General features: G+C 68.9%; 1 protein-coding gene across 4 annotated transcripts in view; it reads right to left on the bottom strand.

Annotated features, from left to right (window-relative positions):
- Positions 1-18,345, bottom strand: part of Gse1 (Gse1 coiled-coil protein) — a 282,134-nt gene that overhangs the window by 257,080 nt on the left and 6,709 nt on the right. The gene's annotated exons all lie outside the window — the stretch shown is intronic.

Raw genomic sequence — 18,345 nt, 5'->3', positions numbered from 1 at the left:
CAGCCAGGGAGGGGCGCCTGGCGGGATGGACGGCGCCCAGGTCCCAGGAGCTGACCAGGGCCACGAGCTGTGCCCGGCCTTGGCAGCGCTGGGGCTGCGGGGACTCCCTCCCTCCGCGCTGCCAAGCTGGCCGCTGGCCCCAGCCCATGGCTGCCCGCAAGGAGGGTGGCCGGGACAGCGTCCTCCTCCCACCTGCAGGCTGGGCGCCCCCTCGGCCTGGGGTCTGCAGCTGCGCCCCTGCCCCTCAGCCCAGCCGCCCCACTGGGTGGGAGGGTGGAACGCGCCTCCCAGCCTCCAGGGCCTCGCGGGGGAGGCCGGGCCGCAGCCTCCACACCTCGCAGGGCTCTTTCTGGACTCAAGCACAGTCATCTCTGTCCCTCTTCACCCCAAGGCCACCAGGCAGGGCATGGCGCCCGCCACGCCCGCCCACGTGGTCCCGGAGTATCTGGGGGCCCGGCAAGCTGGGGCACCAAGACGGACCGCTGCTCACCACACCCCGCCTGTCCCCAGGCCCCCAGATGGAGCAGTGTCCCTTTGCAGGTGGGACACCAGGCTCAGGGCTGGGTCTCTGCCAGATCCATGGGGCGCCTCTTCCTGCCGGGAGTCCGGTGGCACAGCAGGCGGTTTGGTGCGGGTGGACATGGGGCGCCCTGTGCCTGGACCTGCACCACGAGGATCCTCCAAACCCGACAAGCACCAGCCACCTCCTCCCTGTCACCAAGGAGAAACTGAGACCAGGGGCTGGATGCTTCCGCCGGGAGTCCCCGGCAGTCACCCTCGTGTCCTTTGTCACACTTACTTTGTCACCTGATTTTCCTTAAATCAACTATTTCTCCAGCTGAAATACACTTGGACGCAGGCGGAAGGACGTCGGTGTCACTGCACAGAGCACAGGACGCGGAGGGCGGGAGTGCCTCCACCCCAGCCAGGCGCTGCCACGGCGCCCAGTCCCGCTGCGGGCCAGCAGTGTGGCCTTGCACATGCCCACTCCTCAGGGGGGCGCCTGGGCCAGGTGGGGACTGGGCCCCAGGGAGCAGGCCCAGGGGGACTTGGGGACTCCGAGAGTTGTGGCTTCGGAGCCCCGGCCACTGCAGCCCAGGAAGCAGCTGAGCCCACGGGAGACCCCCGGGCACGCGGCAGGGGCCCTCCTGCTGCCCACAGCAGAAGGCGGCCTCCAGACACCCAGCCCAGGACGGTGACACAGCCTCAGAGGAGACCTGAGCCGGAGCGTCAGCAAGCTGCTCCCGGGTCTCTGGCCCACGGAGCCACGAGGTCCCCGTGACGAGCTGCAGTGCTTGGGTGTCCGGTCACACACCAGGAGGGGCCCGGCCAGCGCTGGGGCGGCGGAGGCTCTCGGCCAAGGCACCTGGGGGGACGGGCGCATCCCGCCACGGGCTGCCCGGGGGCCACTCTCTCCCCACAGGGATGGCGGGGGCTACCCGTCTGGCCACCGCTCCCCAGGGACCCCCGGCTCCTCTCCCCCCCGAGAGTCCCTCCACGCCCCCCAGCCCTGCCCCTCCCGGCCTCCCCCACGCCCTCCACCACCCAGACCCTGCCCACCTCAGGCCTCTGTCCTCTCCACTGCGGATGCTCCTGTGCTGGCCCGGCCTGCCTCACGGCGACCCCCTGACCAGCCAGTCTGCCCAGGGCCTCTGTCCTTCAGTGTCCCCAGCCCTCCTGGCTTTGCTCCAGGCCACACAACCCTGGACGCCCCCATGTCCCCCCACGTGGCCGCTACCCCACCAGGAGGCCAGCTGGACGGGGTGCGTGGGCAGTGAGCTCCGGGGCACCTCCACCCCCCCCCCACCCCGAACAGCACGCAGCGCGCAGTAGGTGTTCAGGAGCCTGCTGAAGGGAACGCAGGGAGGAGGGGCTCCAGGTGCCGGGCAGCAGGGCCGGGCAGCCGACTGGAGCCACAGAGCTCGTCTGCAGAGCCTCAGGCCAAACCCAGATGCCACCGCGCCTCAGCTGCCAGCCAGACCCCGTAGCGTCTGGCTCCAGGGTCCCCCCCTGCGCCGAGCCCCCTCCCGCCCCGGCTCTCGGCTCCTTTGTTCTCTCCCAGCGTCCAGGGAGGAGGCCCTGGCCCTCCCAGGCACCTCCCAGGCCTCTGAGCTGTGCAGGGGGTGGGGGCTATCTGCCCCAGAGTGTCCAAGGACACTGCTGGCCACAGACGCAGGGCCCCCCTGGGGCGTGAGGAGGAGGTGCGCTGGACGCGGTCCACGGGCACCTCAGATGAGGAGATGGGGGATTTAGGAAGGTCAGAAGCCCCCCTGGCCCTTCCTAGATCCCAATGGCCAGGGCCGGCGTGAGTCCCCGCCTCCCCCAGGTCACCAGGAAAACACACAACTGCTCTGCAGACACTCTTCGGGACCCGCGGGGCCGGCCATGCGCAGCCATTCGACTTCCACGCTCCTTTCTGCTCACCAAGGAGGGGGCCGGACAGCTCCGGGGCTGGAGGGCTGTGGCCGGGCAGCCGACCCAGCGGGGTCCCCAGGAGAGCCATCTCCCTGCAGTTCTGACCGAGGGCGACCAGCCAGGTCGGGAGTGGGTCCTGTGGTCTGGCTCCTGGCGTCCTCTGTGCCCAGCGAGGCTCCGGGCACCACGAGGCTCCTGCAAACCTTGGATCCCACACACAGGCACTGTGCACGGCCACCAGGGTGGGAAGGGCCCTCAACCCCCGGTGGCCTGTGGAACTATGGGCCACACCACGGGGAACCTCCAACTAGAGGGTGGCCCCGGAGACTTGCCCAACCCAGAACCCCACACTCCTCAAGCCACAGACAGCCACGTGCCACCCCGTGTGCCCCCGACACACACGCTACATGTGAACAGGGTGTGCCTATGGACACATGTCCCTGAGGCTCGAGGCCCAGGGCAGAGTCTCATGCAGGATGAGGCCGGGTGCCCACCCCAGGACACAGACAGCAGAGGGGCCAACAGTGGCCAGAGCTGTCCCCCGCCAGCATGGACATGGTCAGAGACAGAGGGAGGGGCGGCCCTTCCCCCTTCCCTGAGGCATCCTGCTGGTCACGGGTGACCCTGTGGGACGGCACCGGGAGGGGTGGCTGAGTCAGCTCCCGGATCAGCCAGAGGCCTGGCCTCTCCATAGAGGAGAAAACACGGGCTCCGAGTGGCCTGACATGGGGCTGGCCCCCTGCCCAGGCAGAGCTGGCGTGCCACGGGCACCCTGCCGCGGTGCCGGGGTGGCTGGGGCCGCACCCTGCAGGGCCGGCAGCTTCCGTTCCGACGGGGTGATCGGCAGAGCTGGCTCCTGTCGTAAAGCCCCGCTGTTCAGGTGGCCACGCAGCGTGGACAGCACATGCTGCCCCACAGGGGAGGTGGGTGAGCGGCAGCCTGGCTGGGGCCTGGGCGGGCTGGGAGGCTGCTGTCACCTGGCAGGGGACGTTCATCCCCTGGGGGTGGGGACGCGGCTCACCCTGTGCACACGGGGGTGGCACGGGTGCTGTCTGTGCAGCCGTGCGCGTGTACGAGTAGCGAATGCACGTGTGGGGGTGTGCGCGGGGCGGTGCGCCGTGGGCACCAGGCACGGCTGACCAACGGCCAGCAGTTGACCTCCACAGCAAGCTCACGGCACAGCGGGGCTCCTCGCCAGAGCCCAGCCACCTGCCCAGCAGGAGGGACAGCTGCAGATGCCGCCCGTGACCAGGGCTGCCTCTGAGCGGGATGAGGCTCTTGACCTGGTGTCTGCCCTGCTCCAGGACTTTATGGTTGGGGTCTGGTTTTCCCAGCCACAGCGTCACAGAGAGGGGACAGGGGAGGACATTGAAGGCCACAAAGGCTTGGCCATACTCCATGGGCCTTGCAGGGTGGGGCTGGGGGGAAAGCAGGGCAGGAGGGAGGGGCAGAAGAGGGCAGGGCAGGGGACAGGGCAGGGGGCAGGGTAGGGACGGGGGATAGGGCAGGGGCAGGGGGCAGGGGACAGGACAGGGGCAGGGCAGGGGACAGGGCAGGGGGCAGGATAGGGGAGGGGGATAGGGCAGGGGCAGGGGCAGGGGACAGGGCAGGGGCGGGGGACAGGGCAGGGCAGGGGCAGTAGCTGGGCTGGGAGAAAGACAGACGCCCGGAGGCGGCGGCCACAGCCCCGTGGTGCAAGGCGCAGAGCCGCCCCCGAGCCGTGCGGCAGGGCGGCCAGGAGAAGGCTCTGGAAGCCTGTGTGTGGCGGCTGGGCTCAGGGGGGGAGAGGTGCTCTGACGCCCGAGTCATTCAGAGTCCCTGGCACAGCTGCCGAGCTCCTGGCCGCGGGCCCGGCTCGGAGCTGAACTTAAACAAACCCTGCGCGGCCATCTGCTTGATTTTAAAATAAATCAAACAGTCTGCGGAGCCGGGGGCGATCGAGTTTCCATCTGCGCCGCCGCCCGCTCGCCGGCCTGGAGCCCGCTTGCCTCTCCCAGCCAAGGCCTGGCAACATGTGGCCGCACTCCTCCTCCGGGAGCAGGGACAGCCCGCGGCCCCCGCCCAAGCCTCGCGCTATTTTTACAGCCACCCACTGCAGAGGGGACCAGAGGCGCGGGGCCACCCCGGGCTCTTCTGGCCAGCATCTCGGGATTCCCCTCTGGCCCTCGGGAAGCGGGAGGAGCGGAGGGTGGCCTGCTGGTCCCCCCAGGAGGGTGCCGGGGCATCACCCTCAGGCCACCCAGTCCAGCAGCTGCGGCTTGCTGGGGGCGGGGCAGCGGGCCCACCTGGAGCAGCTGGGGAGAGCAAGGATTCTCCCCGCTGGGCCCAGGGGGAGCGCTGCCCATCTGTTCCACAGCCTGCAGAGAGCGGGCAGCCAGGCCGGACAGAGCTGCCGAAGCCCGTCTGTGGACAGGGCAAGAGTGGGCAAGGACCGCGGCCCCAGCCCCTGGGCTGCGGCAAGGGCTGCCCCAGAGGCACCTGGGACATGCTGCAGGGACAGAAAGGGCCCCAGGAGGGGGCCAGGTGGAAGGAGGCTGTGACGGCCACACACAGAGCTGCAGGGGACGCCTGTCTCCCTGGATGGCAACGTGCCTCCTCGGGTGCCCAGGAGGGGTCTGCAAGGTGACCTGAGATGGCCACATAGGCCATCTGACCCGCGGACCCGTGCCCCCTGGACACATGGACAAACGGAATTATTTTTACTTAGAAACCCGCGGGGACCTTCACAACAGAGCCGGGTGGCGGTCGCCCGAGCACACGGCGGGTGCCCAGCAGGTGCTGGAAGCCACAGGAGGCAGACAGACCAACAGGAACGGCCGACAGCCAGCCCAGGGGACCGAGCAGCAGCAGAGCTGGGGGAGCAGCCGGGCCGTCACTGCCCACGGCCACCTGGGTAAGGGAGGATCCGACGGCCCCCCACACAATCCCGGCCACCAACGAGGCACGGAGCCTCAGGGAGACCCCAGGAGAAGACCACCTGACGGGGCCTTCAGAGGAGGCCGAGGGGCGGCCGGGGCCAGGAGCACACGGCGTGTCGGCAGGAGCAGCGGCTGGCCAAGGGGCCGCGGGAGGACATGAGCTGACCTGGAGGCCTCAGGACAGCATGCTGGTAGGTCTGGGGACCCTGGAGGCAGGTCACAGGACTCTACCTGCAGCCCAGACCCTGCAGCCAGCCTGGCTCCGCAGCCTGCACACCAGCGCACTGACTCTGTCACCCACCCAGTGGGAGTTAGTCACTACCTTCCTGAGGAAGAAACAGGCACAGACAAGTTGAGAACCTTGTCCAAGGTCACACAGCAGTGGCAGCACGTGGCTTGACACTGAAGAGACCCTGGAGCCCACTCACCCACAGTGGCTAGTCTACACCTGGACTCGTCTACACCAGGACTTGTCTACACCCCTCCCCAGCTCCTATTTTAAAAGGCCCTGACCACCCAAAGGAAGGAAAAGGCCCAAGGGCAGCAATGGTCATGGAGGGGTGACTTCCTGGAGCTGTGGCCCCCACACCTCCCACTCTGCAGTGTGTTAGATGACGCCATGAGCCCGGCCCCCAGCCCAGCAGGCAGGCTCTCCGCCCAGGCCCGTGCCTCGGTTCCAGGGTGCAGACGAGGTGACCCACACACGCCAGGTCCCAGCAGGAGACCTGAGGCGAAGAGGGAGCCCGTGGGTGCAGACCTCACCCCAGGCCAGAGTGCCGGGCTGTTGAGGGTGCCCTAACCCAGCGCACCCCAGCCTCCCTCCACGCGGGAGACTGAGGCCGGGAGGGGTGGGGCTGAGCAGGCCAGAGGCGCCCGCAGGGGACTAGCCAGTGCCCCGGAGCCGAGGAGCAGGGGAGGGGTCGACCCGGGAGATGAAGCTCACCCCCAGCACCTGACCTCTGCCCATCCCCCACTGTGACGGGGTCCACGTCACCCTGACCTGCACCCAGGCCCCAACCCCCACCCCCAGGAAGGCCAGACTGGCCCAGGAGGGGAAGGACGAGGCCCCAGCCCTGCCACCTCCTTCCATGGGGCTCCCAGCCCCCGACACACTGCACCAGGCCTGCTGCTCCCCAGCTGGACACTCTGAAGTCCTGTAACCACGCAGTCCCCACAGAGGGCCACCGGGGACAGAGGAGGTCCACAGCTCTGCACTGGTGTCCCAGGGCCCCCGATCTAGGGCCACAGACTGGGCAGCTGACGAGGGCTCCAGAGCCAGGAGCTGGTCCAGGCTGTGACGGGAGGCCCCCTCGGGAGGCTGCTTCGTCCTCTGCAGCCGGAGGCCGCCCTGGCGTCTCCCTGGGGCACGTGCCCAAACCCCAGCTCACACAGGACGCCAATGGAGTGGCCCCCATCTACACATGAGGCCCCTATAACTCAATGACAGTGACAAAGACCCCACTTCCAAGCGCGGTCCCATCCACAGGTTCCAAGGGACATGACCTGGGGAACACTTCACCCCCCACGGTCACCTCCCCCAGCTGAGTGGGGCCCGGGGCAGCTCCCGCCCACATGGAGGAGGGCCAGCGGCATTCCGCTCACGCAACCCAAGGCTCACATGACGTCACCCTCTGGTCTCTGATGGACGCCGGTGCCAGCCCCAGCCTGGCAGGAGGTGCCCGGCAGCCTCCGCCTCACTCCCGTGCGCGCCTCTCACAGGCCCTGGGCAGCCTCGAAGGGGCCACCTCTCCAAGGACAGCGGGCAGCGGACAGCGGGAATCTGGTCCCGGCTAACACAGCACAAAGTGCCAGAGCCAGGGCAGAGCACAGCTCCCGTGTCCCCTCACACTGCAGTGACACTGCCAGGTGTCACAAGGGGGCCTCCCCAGCGGTCCAGGCATATGCACAAGGGGCCCATGGGCACCGCAGTGCTGACCGGGAGAGGCGTCCCCAAGCCACAGGAGCCCAGCCCCTCCCCCGCCCGCCTTCCCGGGTGGGGGCCACATCGTCCCCCGGGGGAGCCCCGTGGGCACGTCCCTCAGCAAGAGCGCCCACACTGGCCAACACGGATGGTCACGCCGTGTGCAGGGACCCACGCGTGACACAGATCCCACCACCACGCCCGCCCGCAGCACCCCAACAGAAACCATAAGAAAGGGAACCGACGTCCCCGGGCACGGTGGCGCGACCTGTGACCCCCTGGGAGGGTGAGGCAGGAGGACTGAAGTTCAAGGACGATCCCAGCGATGGACGAGACCCTGACTCAAAATAACAGCAGCAGCTGTGGACGCGGCTCAGGGAGAGCACCGGGTTCAGCCCACGACGGGAAAGACAGACGGACGGACTCCCAAAGATCTGGGGTCACAGTCCCTGCCTCACCGCACATGGGACTGGGACGTGCCACGGCCAGGCACCCGGGTCTGCACCCAGGAGGTGCCCAGTGGACGCTCCTAGATCTCAGGAGTCTAGGGCCTTCCACAGAACAGGAGGCAGGTCCAGAGAGGTGAGGGAACCTGCCCAAGGTCACACAGCTGTTCAGGGCTCGCTTCAGAGCAAGACCAGGAGGCTCCCCGGCGGCCAGAGACGACAGACTTGAGTGACAAGGACGCGCCCCTCCATCTGAGGCTACAAGAACTTGGTGACGCTGAGGGATGTCCTTCCACACCCTGCGGCTCTCCAGGCCCCTTCCGGCCTCAGCTCCCTCGGACCCGCTCCTTCACGCTGCCATCGGCTGGCACAGCTGGCTCTGTGCTCGCTGGCACCTCGCTGGCACTCGTACCACGTGACACTCTCCCGGGGGCCAAGTGGCCATGTCCTGGGGGCACCTCACTGCGGGACACTCAGAACCCTTGTCCCCTCCCCTTGTCCCACGTCACCCCCAGGGTGCGCCTCCAGAGGGGGAGTCACCGGGCTGGAGCACAGAGCGTGTTGGAGCCCGAGGCCCACACAGAGGGTCTGACGGGCAGGACACGGCAGCTGGGCCAGCACAAGGCCTGCGGGGCTTTGGTCTTTCACGGACACGGCCCCCAGTGCCCGCTGCCGCATCCCCCGCCATCTGAACCCTGCCTCCCTGCCACCCAGGGGCCGGGCAGTTGAGCACCAACCTCTGCTGGCCCACAGCCTCAGGTCACTGTCGGGGCTGCTGCTTGCTCAGAGGTGGCTACGGGCACCAGGGCAGGCCCAGCGGGCAGTGTCAGGCTGACCTCCAGCCTCGAGATCCCACGCAGTGGCCGAGCCCGCTGCCCGAGACACGGGTTGCAGAGCGTGGCCCACCGGTTCGCCTGGTGCCCGTGCGCTGGCCCCCGGGCAGCAGTGCAGTGCCGCTGGAGCTGACCCTGGGACTCCGGAGGCTCCCGAGGGTCCTGCCCTGATGTGGGGCACGGGCAGCCAGCAGGAAACAGGATGGCAGGCATCGTGGTGCCCGCCAGCCGGGGGCAGGAGAGACACAGCCAGGGCGAGCCACAGTTTCTCCCAATCCAGGGGAGCCGGGGCCAGCAGAGGCTGGCCAGAGGGCACTGCAGTCCCTGACGGGGATGCTGGTGGCCTGACCGGCTGGGAGGCTCTGGGCAGGTCCTCTAAGCCCTCGGCCTCCTCGTCCTGGACGCAGGATCAGATGACGTCCCAGGGAGCCGTGTGCCCACCAGCGGGTGCAGCCGGGGCCGAGCCCACAGCAGGGTCAGCACAGGTGAGCCCAGGCCCGCCCCATCCCCCGCCGGCCCCGTCACTGGCCGAGCTGAGGGCAGCCTCCACGCGGCTTCTCCAAGGGCCATAAGGAAACCAAGAGGCGTGAGACCGCGGGCAGGCCCGCCACCGCCTGACGCCCTGCGCTCTCCGCGCCGTGTCCACAGCCGGCCCTTCCCGGCTTTGCCCCTCAGGCTACAGGCACCCAGCCTCCCTGGGATCACCGAAGGGCCAGGGCGTGGGGACAAGGACACAAAGGGATTCAGAGAAGCCCAGGCAGCCTCGGGGCCACGCGCTGGGCTCCCAGACCCGCGGCCAGGGGCGCGGCCAGGCCCAGCCCGCCAGCCCAGCGAGCCCCGGACGAAGGACAGCACAGGGGGACGCCTGGGGACTCACCCACCAGGGCCCAGGAAGGACCGGGGCTGGAGCCTGGGGCCACGGCACAGGTCAGACAAGGGACCCCCAGGCGGGAAGAGCCACCAGGCCAGTGGAGGACAAGGGCAAGGACCAGGCCCCAGAGCTTCTGCACTGCCAACCCAGCTGGCCGCTGAACGTCCACGCCCCAGCGGCCCCTCCGTGGGGTCGTCCTGGCCTGGACAGGTGACCCTGAGGGCCACCCCAGGAACCAAAGGACCAGGTTGGTGAGCCCAGCCCCTCACCCACTGCCCCACAGTCCCGTCCTCCACGGCTGAACCCACACGTGAGGGGTCCAGGCCCTGCCTTCCCGGGACCTGCCCCCACAGACACCACCCCACGGGGACCATGCTGGCCCGCGGTGACCCTGGAGGACATGAGCCACTCCACGTTGGGGGTGAGGCCAGCAGGACGGGGACGTGCTCTCCTCCCCACTGAGCAGGTGGAGGCTGGAGCGGAGGCTCACCAGGGGTCACCAGGGCCCCTTTCCCTGGCTGCTGCAGGGGGCAGGGACGATGGCCCCCAGCCAAGGGCCACCTCCAGCGGGACCTGGCCTGGGCATGGCCCTCGTGTGGCGGGCACAGCTGTGTGACTGCGTGACTGGGGCCAGGCGGAGGGCCCTTGCCCAGGGCAGAGGTGGACACCACAGGACAGCCGAGCGCCGGTCCGTCCCCGTCCCCAGAACCCTCCGCGGCCCTGCCGGAGCCGGCCAGCCGCAGCAGCCTGGAGAGCAGACAAGTCCCCGCGAGGCGGCCTGCGTCGGCCAGGAACCGCCCGGGGCTGTAAACAGTCTCTCTTGGCGCAGTCGCGGCCACCTCTCTGGGCCGGGAATTAGCACTCTGCCGCCATGAAGAAAGGGCGCGGGAAGCAAGCTGGCCCGGGGCCAGCCGCGGCTTGGCAGCCACCGGGGCCTTCTCGGGAGGCGTGGAGACCGTGAATGAAGCTGGGAGGCCGGGAGGGAGGCCGGGAGGCAGGGTGGGGAGGAAAGGAGGGTCCAGGGAGGGCCCAGGCCTCCCACCCTCCGCCGGCCACTCCTGAGCCCCGCCCCCTGGCGGCGGCTTGTTGGCTCTGGGAAAGGCCAGGAGGACTCGGAGCCCCACTGGGGCCCTCTCAGTGACCCTGGAAGGCCTCCCGACTGCCCCCGCCAGCCTGGCCCTGGCCCCAGCCAGCCACAGAACCCTGGCTCCGGGCTGGCTCCGGGCCGGCTCCGGGCTGCAGCAGCACGCGGCTTCCTGCCAGCTGGAGGCGGCCAGGGACCCCCAGAGGCCTCCACAGGCCCCGCCCTTCACCATGCCCCAGCCCACTCCCCACCGGGCCTCACCCTGGGCTCAGGGCCTCTCCATCCGGAGTGCTGTGTCCCCACCTGAGGTGCCCCTTCCCCTCCCGTGTGGGTCCACAGCCCCCACCATCTGGCCTGGGGTCAGCGGTCACTCCTGGAGGAAGTCCCCAAGCTCCCCACAAGGTGAAAGGCCTCCCCAGCCTCCCTCCCCAGCCTCCTCACCCTGGGTGGCAATCTGGCCCCTCCCTCGCATCTGCCTGTCCCTCCCCAGTCTGGAGGCTCCCAGCCCTCTGCACTGCCACCACCTGCCTGGCTCCACACGGACAGACGTGCTGAGCAAGCCCGGCAGTGAACGTCACCTGGAAAGGTCACCTGGGGCTCAGCTCGACCTCTCCCAGCCCTGGAGGCCTTAAGGCTGAATTCTGTTCCCTGGATCTCCCCGAGGCCTGAGGCCACCAGGAGGACACTAGGGGAGACCACCCATCCGGCCACCTGCCCTCAAGTCCCTCTGCTGTGCAGCGTGGGCCAGCGTCTACCTTGTCTGGGCTTGGGTATCCTCATCCCCAACACAGAGGTGGCGGGAACAGCATCTGCCTCTTCAAGGGACGTGGGGGGACCGGTGAGCCAAGACACGTGGCCGGGCCCAGTGCAGGAGAGCTTTCCTGATTCAAGCAGGCCACCTTTCTGGAACGTTCTGGGGACTTCGGGACGTCTCTGGCCAGAGGATCCCACAGCCGGGACTCCATCACTCTGGCCTGTGGTCTGTCCCCACCCCTGGCCCCTGTTCCTGGTTGAGGGCCCCATGAGGAGCCGGGAGCACAGCGTCCTGGCTGGCTGGCTGTGGGGACGGGGACGGCCGGGCATCGCAGGAGACCTGGGGCCACGTAAGCAGCCTCCTCTAACAGCTCAGCCTGTGGGCACTGCAGTCCCCCGGGAGGCCAGCCCCGTGGGGTCAGCACATGGCCTCTGGGGTCAGATGGACAGCAGTTACCAGCGAGCCCTCCTACGGCGGCCTGGCAGCACCCCGAAAAGCTGGACCCACGACTGGCAAAGGACCCTTGACCGCTGCTCACCACAGCAGCCCGAGCAGAGCCCATCGCCAGGACCCACCAGCCGGTCAGCACCACCTCCAGCCGCGCACGGGAGGGGGAGGAAGGCCTGTCGAGCCCCGGTGAGCGTGGCCCCTGCTGAGGACGAAGCGTCCGCCCTGTGTGGTCCGCTGCTCGGGGGCTGGCAGGGCCGGGGTGCACGGCCTCGGAGTGCGGGGGGACAGGGCGCAGGCCTCTGCTCGGGGGCGAACAGGGCTCTCTCCCCTCTCCTCCCCCGCAGCTCAGGACGGAGCCCAGGGCCTCAGGCAGGTGGACAGGCGCTCACCACTGAGCCCCACCCGGCTAGCGCTGCGCGTGAGCTGGTGAACAAAGGACAGGGACACTCCCACCTGGGCCTCTCCGCCTGTCTGCAGAACAGGGTGGCTCAGGCCGTCCACTCCTCCTTCCCTGTGTCCCTCCATGTAGAGCTGTGGGACCAGCCCCTGGGGACCAGCCGGCTGCCCAGGGTGGGCAGCAGGAGAGGGTGGGCCCCGTGTCCTCACCCGGCTTCCCCGACAGCTCCCTACCTCGCCTCCGGTCACCACCAGCACCCACGCCACCCCGCTGCCCCAACCGGGGCCAGAGCCGCGAGGACTTCCTGGACCGGGGGAGGGAGGAGGCGGAGAGGAAGTGGGGGGCAGAGGCCAGGGCTGGCTGGGCCTTCCCGCCTGCTGGGGCACAGCGGGAGGCCTACCGCTGGCTGTGTGACCTGGGTGGCAGGCGCCAGGCTCCTCTAGGGGGCTGTGCTGTGGTCAGCAGGCAGAAATCGGCTCCTGGGGGTCAGGCTGCAGCACGACAGGGCCTCTTCTGGGGGCGCTTTGGTACTCTGGGGGGACAGTCCACCTGTGGGTCTGTCCTGAGGTCAAAGGGCACCTGTGAAGCTGGGGGCCCCTCACGATGACAGCGAAGCCCCCCATGTGGGGAAGGGTCCCACCCTGGTGAGACCGCAGGCCACTGTCCACTCCGTCAGCTCTCCTGCCCTGCCAGGGCTCTGTGCAGCGGGTCCCCAGCCACAGCTGCCCCAGGCCCACAGCGCTGAGCCCTCCACCCAGGGAGGAGCAGGGCCCGCCCCCTGGGGGACGTGGGGGGTGGCTGTCCCTGGGCTCAGGAGTGAGGTCTGGGGAAGACCCCTGAGACCCCAACCCTCAGGTCCCTGCCAGGACCAGGGGACTGGAGGACAGGTCCTGGGACGGGGACAGCCGGCCTCCACTGCTCTCCACCCGGGACAAGGCCCTGGCCTCCCGGCCCCTGCTCCAGGCCATGCCAGCGGGCCAGCGCCACACCACCTTCCCGAGCGCGGGAGGAGCCCGACCCCCCACCAGGAGGCCATTCAGCAAACCCCCTCGTCCAGAGGAGGTGACCACGGCCACCTGGGGTCCTCTGAAGGCTTCACCTTCACCCACGACCCTAAAACCCAAAGGCTCCAAAACCAAGCGGCAGCCCCAGACCGTGCGAGCTCCTGGCAGCCGCTGCACCCCACGAGGCCAAGGCCAGCGGTCCCCCTCTGCATCACCGCAGGTGCACCAGACAGGACCCTGGCCAGCGGGGTGCAGTGACCACAGCGGTCAGCAGCGCCTGCTGCCACAGGCCTGGGCCCCCAGGGTCTCAGAGAAGCGGTCACCCTGCACAATGAGGGCACAGCCACATGACTCAGGCCCTGCCTGCTGCCCACTGCGCCAGCAGGAGAGGGGGTCACCCAGCACAGCCGGGTGGTGGTGAGTGGAAGGGCCACCGGTGGGGGCTCCGGGGAAGGTGCCCGAGCCGCCGGCTGCCTGGCTGCGCTGGCGCGTGGCTAACGGGCAACCTCCTGTGCGTGTTGGACCACCACAAAGAGCCGAGGTCTGGGTGACACAGGGCCCCAGGGTTTCTTGCAGTAAAGTCACACATGGGGACAAAGAGCACAACTCTGGACCTGACCTTCTGGTGAGGCCTCGCCGCCGCCCACTGGCCCCACACCTGGACACAGGCGGACGTGGGCTCAGGGCTGGGGGGGCGTCCAGGTGCTGCCCCACGGCTGTGTGATGTGAGAAGAGTCAACGACCTCTCTGAGCAGTCCCCAGGCGGTCACCGTGAGGCGATGAGAGAAAGCTCAGCCCTGACCACAGTGCTGCTGGACGGGCCTCCTGAGCCCAGCGGGAGGAAAGCACCCGGGAGCTGGGAGCCCAGTGTCCTGGGAAGAGAGGCCTGGCCAGAGCTGGCCCCCAGGGTGGAAGGGAGAGGTGACGGCTGGGGTGACAGGAGAGACGGGCAGGTGACACCTAGCGGTTTTTATTCAGGGCAAAAGACCCTCTCCACGCCCGGCCTGCAGGGGCCCCCGGCTCGGCTTCCTCATTGGTGCTGGGAGCCCGCAGTAGCCAGCCCCCGCTGCCCCACCGCCACCTCCCCAGGGCCCCCACGGCGAGGGCGAGCAGCAAGCTCTGGAGCCTCAGCTTCCAAACTCAGGCCCTGGGGAGGGCGGGGCGCCAGCTCGCGCTCCTGGGGACGCCCCACCAAGGCGAGGGGACGGCCCGCCGGGGCGAGGTCCACGGAGGGGGACGGAGGGCAGATGGGCCACTCAGCTGGCCACCCCTGGACACAGAGCGGCAGGACGCTGCCCTGGCTTCTCTGGGGGGCACTGGCCACGCGGCCAGGTTGGTGCTCCCACGCGAGCCCAGTGGACACGGGAGCTCCCCTTCCTGCCAGAGCTGGCCAAAGCGGGCAGTGCCCCCCCCCCCCTGGCTCTGCTGAATCAGCGCAGGGAACAGGCACCCTGGGCCACCTGGTGTGTCACAGGTCACATGGGTCTGAAGCCAGCAGGGTGCCGTGGCCAGCCACCGCCTGGCAGAACTCGGGCCACCTGACGTCCCCACGGAGTGTCCCATTCTGCAAGTCCGCGTCCCCACCCGGCCGCCCCCAGGAAACTCCCCCGCCCTGGTCACAGGGAGGCCGGCGCCCCCCCCACGGGGAGGTGGCTCTTTTTCTCCCTAAAACTTAAAAAGATCGCACGCGCTCGTGGCCGCAGCGCGAGCCGGAGCACGGGGCCCAGAGCCGCCCTCCGTCTCCTCCCTGGGCCAACATCACAAACCAGGGCAGCCAAGTCCCTCTCACCCCAGGAGCAGAGACCCAGAGCCTGGGGCCTGCTCTCCCGGCCACCAACCCGGGGCCACCAACCCGGGGCCACCCACTCGGCTGCCCCTGGAGACACCATGCAGCTGTCCGTGGTCCTTTCCCGCCAGCCCAGGCCCCAGAGTTCGGGAGGCCACGAGTCTCCAGACCCGCACAGCAGCAAAACCTGCCCCCGGAGGCCACGAGCGCCTGGCGGCTTCCCACGGGGCGCGAGTGTCACATCTGCTTGGAAAGAGCTCCACGTTGGAGGGCCAGCTGTGCAGCTCGCGGGGGCTGGGGGCGCACTGGCACTCAGAACCCGGTCTGAACCGAGTCTGGCCCAGGGGAACCTGCTCCCAGGACCCCCAGGTCACAGCGACGGGACGAGCAGGTCTGACCTGCGCCCTCCTTCCCGCAGCCTGGGCCTCCTGGGGAGGACGCCGAGGGCACACGGTGACACCTCCATCCCACACCCTGGACTCCCGACTTCTGTGGGACACATCCGTGGCAAGGACTCCGCACACTGGTGGCAACACAAGGCAGAAGACACAGCAACGGCTCTCTGCAATCCCTCGGCTGTGTGACCCGGGGCAAGACACTTGGCCTCTCTGGGCCTTAGGACACGGGGAAACTCGAGGGTGCTCCCAGCTCCTCCCTCCCCCACGTCCTGCGTGGCTCCTGTTCCCACCACCCACCGCCCAGCGCCCACGGCGGCTCCTCAGGAAAACTTGTCTAAAACCCACTTTTGTTCTGGCGCCCCACCCCCACCCCAGCACACAATGGCTTTTTATGGGGCGGTGAGCGGAGCTCCAGGTCCCTGTGGGCCTAAAAAATCTAATATTAAAAATAATAAATCACCTGAAACCCCACCAGCACCACAGCCGCCGTGGTCAGCGCGTCCTCCCTCCCTGGACAGCGGGGCGGGCAGGTTGCCCCCTGCTCCCCCCGCCCCCTGCTCCTCTCAGAGCACCACCCACAGGCCTGGGTGGGACTGCAGACCTCTCGCCCTCCCCAGGGGACAGCCCAGGGTCAGCCCGGCACTTCCCCAACGCACCGTGCGGCATGGCACCTCACTACAGCCCTGGAGCGTCCTGCGCGGGGCCTGTCCACTCTCTCCGGTCCACGGCTTCCCGGGCGTATCTGAGCAAGCCACGTGACAGCCCGGGCCCGAGGGTTCCTTGGACACACTGGGCATGGTAAGTGTCCAGGTCACCTCCCACGCTCCCCGAGCCAGCAGCTGCTCAGAGTGCCCTGTGTTTCCCCGGCCACCCAGCTGACTCCTGAGCTGGGCATGGCAACCAGTGTCCTCTGTCCTTTGACCTCTTGGAAAAAAGGTCACAGTGGCCACTGTCCCGGGCAGACCTACAGGAAGTGACCCCGGGGCAGCAGGCCGCCTCTGCTGAGAGGCCAGGCAGACCACCGAGTCCCCAGAGCCTGGCTCTCTGTGGCGTGTGGGCTCAGCACTCCGGCACGCTGGCCTGTCCGGCTTTGGCTCAGTGCTGCGGCAGAGGCCACCAGGTGGCCAGGCGGGCAGCTGTTTCCCCGAAGCAGCAGGGATGGGTGGCAGGGTCCCGTGGCCACGCATTGTCCTGCACCCCGCTCACCCTGTGACCCCGGCCGCCAATGCCCACACCAGTGCACCCAACAGGGGACCCCAAGGAGAAGAGGGACGGCGTCAGTGGACGCCCCGGCTGTGACCCTGGCTGCGGTGCAGGAGGGCACCAGGGGAGGCAGGCAGAGGGCCACGGCACTTCCCACCCTCACAGCGGTGAGGACTCGCGTGGGGACGGCGGGCTCAGGTCAGACTCTGTGGGGAGTGGGCAGCGGGCCCACCACGCCTCCCGAGGCCCGCGTCCAGCGGCTGTGAGCAGGAGTGCCCTGGGGGCGACAGGCAGGCTCTCACCCCGCGCAAGGCCTGCGGCCCGAGGACGGCCTGACCCTGGGGACACCTCTCCTGCTCCCCTCGGGAGGTGGTAACACCAGGACAGTGGTGCCCAGGAGCTCACCCGCCGGGTAGTGCCCAGGGCCTCCCGGGCAGCAACCAAGCCCTGGGGCATGGTCAGAGGCTAGGAGCAGAGGCCAGGGCGGCTCCGCAGCGCCCCACCCCCACAGCCTGTGCCAGCCTCTGCCCAGCTGCATGGCCACCCCCATCTGCATGAGGCCCTCCCAGGTGCACACCCCTCTGGTCACCTGTGGCACGGAGGCCGGGAGGCACCGAGATCCTGCAGCTTGACAGGCCAACAGGTCAGCCCGCAAGGTCACCTGGTGGAGGGACAGGCCTGGGAAGGGGGACAGGCCGTGGGTGGGGGGCAGAGGGCAGCGAGAAGCAACCTGGGCTCCAGCAACATCGCCAGAGCCACACCGGGAACGCTGGGCAGCGCGCAGACAGGACGCAGGGACAGACCTCCCCTGTCCACCTCACAGCAGGCCTCTGTGGTCCTCCCGCTCTCTGCTAGGGGAACAGCAGCACCCGTGGTGGACAAGTGGCCCTGGGGCACACGGCGAGCCGGGTAGGGCCAGAGCTGTCCCCTGGGGCGTGAGAATCTGAAGTTCTACCACCTTTTGGACACGGGAAGCAGCAGGCGGCCTGCGGTCGGCAGAGCCCCACACTCAGGCCTCTCCAGCCTCGCCCTGGGCCACCCCACCTCCGACAGGAGGGATCTCAGCGGTGGACCAGGCTGCCCTGGACCAGCAGCTCCACCCCGGGCACGTCCCCTAGAGAACCAACGTCCACAGCACATGACTCACGACGGCCCGAGGGGGAAACCCCGTGTCCACAGGCTGACGGATGAGCATGCGGGGCCCATGTGGGCCTGGTCCAGCCCTCGGCCATGAGAGGAGGGGGGACGCCAGGTGCCCAGGAAAGCAGCCGAGCCTCGTGGACGTGCAGAAGAGGCAGGTCCAGGGTCAGCGGCAGACTGGGGGCTGCCCGGGCTGAGGGCACAGGGGTGGCTGCCAATGGGCACAGGGTTTCCTGCAGGGGTGACGGGAACTTTCTAGAGATAGTGTGATGGTCCCCACTTGGTTCACGGGGTCTGCTAAGCTGTGCTCTCAGGGGACGGCGCTGACGGCATCAGATGGACCTCAACCCCACCAGTGTTCCCAGGGTCCACCCCGCCCAGCCAGCAGGCCCTGCCTGACCTTCTGGGTCCCACCACTCCACCCTGGGCCCCTGCCCTGGAGCTTTCTAGAAGCTTAAAAACAGGACCCCCCTCGGGACAGGACTGGGCAGGGCAGGGCCCATCACGGGCCTCTAATTCCCGTGGATGGAGGTGGATGGAGGGGCACATCCCAGGGCCCCGCAGCGCCCAGGGCTGGGCCTGCCCTCGGCACCTCCAGCCTGGAGCCCGGGCCTCTGCAGTTCAGGACTCAGCCGCTGGCCCTCCAGGTGGCCTCCTTGACACGCCACGTCCTCCCACGGGCCCCGGCAGACCCCCCAGCAGCCCTCACCACGACTCCCCACCCT

This window comes from Ictidomys tridecemlineatus, chromosome 15, assembly GCF_052094955.1.
Source record: "Ictidomys tridecemlineatus isolate mIctTri1 chromosome 15, mIctTri1.hap1, whole genome shotgun sequence".
Classification (NCBI taxonomy): Eukaryota; Metazoa; Chordata; class Mammalia; order Rodentia; family Sciuridae; genus Ictidomys; species Ictidomys tridecemlineatus.
Note: the sequence above shows the minus strand (reverse complement) of the source record. Positions and strands in the feature narration are given on the sequence as shown.